Genomic DNA, 4890 nt, shown 5'->3' with positions numbered 1-4890 from the left:
TCGAAGAAATATGCCTTGAAATTTTGTCATGCATTTGTATCTGTCATAGACATAAAATGAAGTAAAGGCTGGATGCTTAATTTGTTGCCAATGTCGTTTTGGTGAATCAGAGAAGATCTTGGAGAATTCTGGCATTGGTAGACAGTGATATCATGTGGAGAATTCTAGTCACTATACCGCTGCTGTAGCTTGTATTTAACAACACTGTTTCTGATAGAGCAGAAAATGGGATTCTGGTGAAGAATGAAGAAACAACTGGAGGATGTGAAAATCCTGAATTGAGCTGCAGCAACCGTTTCCTTGAAAACATGCACAATATGCTTCCAGGTAGCAATTCAAGACCAAATTCTGAGCATTTTAACATCAAAACTGAGGCTTCTCTTGCAAAGAAACATAATATAAGGAGGAGATAATTTCTGAAATCAATGAGTTTTGTGGCAAGTACCCCAGGATAAGCCATGCTCAGTCACAAAGTGATGAGATGAAAAGTTAGCTAAAGGATTGGAATGCCAGCTGAGAGGCCAATCTATTGATTGCAAGAATGATGAGGCACAAATAGTACTCTTACATGCAGAGAATTTATCTCTTTAGTGGTAGCAGTGTTGGACCAATTGAATTTGAAAGAATGTCCAAGTTGAGGCTTTGAACAACAACAATAATAAGTATGATTATGGTAAGTGTACTATTGGAATAATATGCAGTTTGCAGATCTCAAAGTGGGTTAATGATCATAGTTTCTTAAGTCCTAATTATGATTTTGGCTTATTAGAAGAGAAGGGTATATGTTATTCACATATAGGATCTCAAAGTTCCCTAGTGCTTAAAAGATTTTTGTTTTTCACTTTGATGGAGTTATTAATAGCAGACTCTTTTTTCCCCCTACCTCATTGATTCAATAATACCATGTTTCTACTTTTTATTCAGCATCTCCATCACGATAAAGATACTCTGTACTAAGAATTTTGCTTATGAATTATAATTATAGAATTTATAGTTTATAAATGTCCAAGTTCAACTATGATGTGTTTTGGTACTATTTTGGAAGACATTCATTTTTACATGACACTCTTCATAGGAATTCATGTAAGCAATCTATGTAGCACATGTCCTTATACCTGCATAGTTACTATGTCAAAACAGTTATTCTATTACACACTATTTGTTGAATATGTGTTGGTGACAATTGATGCAAGATTTTAATAGTGAAATTGTTGAAAAAGATTATATGTAGCAAATTTCAAAGCGTGTTGTTACATTAATCTTTAGGTTCGATATATTTTCAATCAATGGTTGCATCACTCAAAAAAATGATTTCTAATCTTGTGAAGTTGGAGAAATTCGATGGAGGAAATTTTATCCGTTGGCAGAAAAAGATGAAATTCCTTCTTACAACTTTGAAGGTGGTGTATGTTTTAAACACCACAAGACCGCTGGAGAAGGAAGTGCAACAAAAGATAATCTTGTTGCTGTCATTTTTGAACTCAATATGATTGAAGATGTTGAATCTTGGTGGATAGACTCTGGTGCTACCCGCCATGTGTGCAAAAATAAAGAACTATTTAAGACCATTGATGAAGAAGATGAAAGTATTTTGTACATGGGAAATGTCTCAACTGTCCAAGTCAAAGGAAAAGGAACAGTGGAGATTGAATTCACTTTTGGAAAAATACTTACTCTTAAAGATGTATTTTATGTTCCTGATGTTAGGAAGAACTTGATTTATGTACCTTTACTTAACAAGTTTAGTTTTCAAATGTGTATTTGAGCGAGATAAATTTATTCTCTCTAAAGGTGGTATGTTTGTAGGGAAGGGTTACCTTTGTGAGAATATGTTCAAATCTAATGTTGTTAGTAATTTTAATAATAATATGATTTCTGCTTATATTGTTAGTCTTGTGATTTATGGCATATGCGACTAGGACATATTAACTTTAGAAAATTGAATGATATGATGAAATCAAATTTAATTCCGACTTATTCTCTCTAAAGGTGGTATGTTTGTAGGGAAGGGTTACCTTTGTGAGAATATGTTCAAATGTAATGTTATCAGTAACTATAATAATAATATGATTTCTGCTTATATTGTTGAGTCTTGTGATTTATGGCATATGCGACTAGGACATATTAACTATAGAAAATTGAATGATATGATGAAATCAAATTTAATTCCGACTTTTGATAAAAATTCAAATTCGTGTACTACTTGCATGCTAACTAAAATCACAAGACAACCTTTTAAAGTGTTGAAAGAAGTTATAAGGTATTAGATTTATTCACTCTGATGTATGCGATTTACATTGTTGGCCTACAATTGGTGGTAAAAAGTATTTTGTCACTTTTATTGATGATTACTCTAGATTTTGTTATGTTTATTTAATGCACTCTAAAAATGAAGTTTTAGACAAATTTAAAATATTTAAAGTATTTAAAGCACAAGTAGAACTTCAACATTAAACTTTTATTAAGTGTTTTAGAAGTGATAGGGGAGGAGAGTTTTATCATCCTGAGTATTTTGAGTTCACTGGTATTGTGCATCAAACAACTGCACCATATTCCCCACAAAAAAATGGAATTGCAGAAAGGAAAAATAGGGTATTAGAAGAAATGGCGAATGTCATGTTATCCTATTCTGGTTTATCTAAAGGTTATTGGGGGTGAAGTCATGCTAACTGTATGTTATTTGCTAAATAGAGTTCCCAATAAAAGGAACAAGATAACTCTATGAACTTTGGAAGAAAAGAAAACTCAATCTTATATAAAAGTTTGGGGTTGTAGAGCAATTGTTAAGGTTCCTGAACCAAAAAGAAAGAAATTGGGAGAAAGAGGAATTAAAAGTGTATCTATGGGCTATGCTGAAAATAGCAAGGCCTATAGATTCATGGTTGTTGAATCTAATGACTCATATCCTATCAACACAGTGATTGAGTCAAGAGATGCAATTTTTCAAGAAAATAGATTTAACTCAATTCCACATCCCAAGAAAAATGTATGTTCTAGTGTACAAAGTCTAGAAAATAATGTAGCTAATAATGATACTTTGACATGTTCAGAACCCAGAAGAAGTAAAGTAACCAAAAAAGAGAAAGATTATGGCCTAGAATTCTTTATGTTCTATGTAGAAGGTACAAATGATTCCATTAACAGTTATGGACCAATTTTCTACAATTTAGATAATGACCTAGACTCATATGAAGAGGCAATAAAATCTCAAGACTCTTCCTTTTGGAAAGAAGCCATCCAAGAGGAAATGGACTCAATTATGGGGAATAAAACTTGGAAATTAGTAGACCTCCCACCTGGATCCAAACCAATAGGTTGTAAATGGATCTTTAAGAAGAAAATGAAAGTTAATGGTACCATTGATAAATTCAAAGCTAAACATGTTGCTAAAGGGTTTACACAAAAAGAAGGTATCGACTACTTTGATACTTATGCACCTATTGTAAGAATTGCATCCATAAGAGTGCTTTTGGCACTAGCTTCTATCTATAAGTTTGTAATCCATCAAATGGATGTCTGCTTTCCTAAACGGAGAGTTAGATGAAGAGGTGTATATGAAACAACCTGGAGGATTTGTTATCAAATGGCAAGAACATAAATTGTGTATATGAACTAAATCTTTATACGGGTTAAAACAATCACCCAAACAATGACACCAAAAGTTTGATAAAGTTTTGTTTTCTAATAGATACAAAATAAATGAATCTGACAAATGTATTTATAGTAAATTTCATAATGGAAATAGTGTCATGATTTGTTTGTATGTGGATGATATGTTAATCTTTGGCACAAATTTAGATGAGGTAGAAAAAACTAAAACTTTCCTATCAAAAAATTTTGATATGAAAGATTTAGGTGAAACATATGTGATTTTAGGAATTAAAATCATTAGAGATGGAGTAAATATTGGTTTATCTCAATCTCATTATATTGAGAAAGTGATAAGGAAATTTGAGCAATTTAATTGCAAAATTGTTTCTACCCCCATTTGATCAAAATGTTAGTTTACAACCACATAAAAGATGCCCTATGGCACAAGTAGATTATTCAAAGGTAATCGGATGCTTGATGTATGACATGACTTGTACCATACCTGATATAGCGTATGTTGTAGGTAGATTAAGGCGGTATACTAGCAATCCAAGTAAAGAGCATTGGTAGACTGTTAATAGAGTATTAAAATATTTGAAAGGAACAATTAACTATAGTTTAGTCTATAGTGGATATCCTTCAGTTTTGGAAGGATATCCAGATGTCAGTTGGGTAACTTATGTTGAGGATCATGCTTCCACAAGTGGATGGATCTTCAACCTTGGTGGAGGTGCAGTTTCTTGAGGATCAAAAAAATAAACTTGCATTGCTGACTCCACCATGGTTGCAGATTTCATTGCCCTAGCTGCAGGTAGTAAATAGGCATAATGACTAAGAAATTTGTTGTATGAGATACCAATTTGGCCAAAGCCAATGGCACCAGTATCCATACATTGTGATAGTCAATCCACACTATCCAAAGCATATAGCCAAGTATATTAGGGAAAATCTAGATATATTGGTCTAAGACATAGCTATGTAAAGGATTTAATTTTAAATGGAGTAATATCCATAGTGTTTGTAAAAACTGAAAAGAATCTTGCAGATCCTTTGACGAAAGGTCTGACAAGGGACATGGTGTTGAAGACATCATTAGGGATGAGACTCAAGCTCATATCTAATTAATCATCAATGGTGGAAAACTGACTCACACTTGAGTAACATTAAGTCTTGAGTTCAATGATAAAGTACACCATTAGAATGATTGCAAGTACTTGAATATAGATACATCCCAAAGGTTGAAAGTACTTGGACCATAAGTATAAAGTTGGAAGGTTGAGTTTTACTCTTAATAGACAT

Source organism: Cicer arietinum, chromosome 3 (assembly GCF_000331145.2).
Source record: "Cicer arietinum cultivar CDC Frontier isolate Library 1 chromosome 3, Cicar.CDCFrontier_v2.0, whole genome shotgun sequence".
Taxonomy (NCBI): Eukaryota; Viridiplantae; Streptophyta; class Magnoliopsida; order Fabales; family Fabaceae; genus Cicer; species Cicer arietinum.
Note: the sequence above shows the minus strand (reverse complement) of the source record.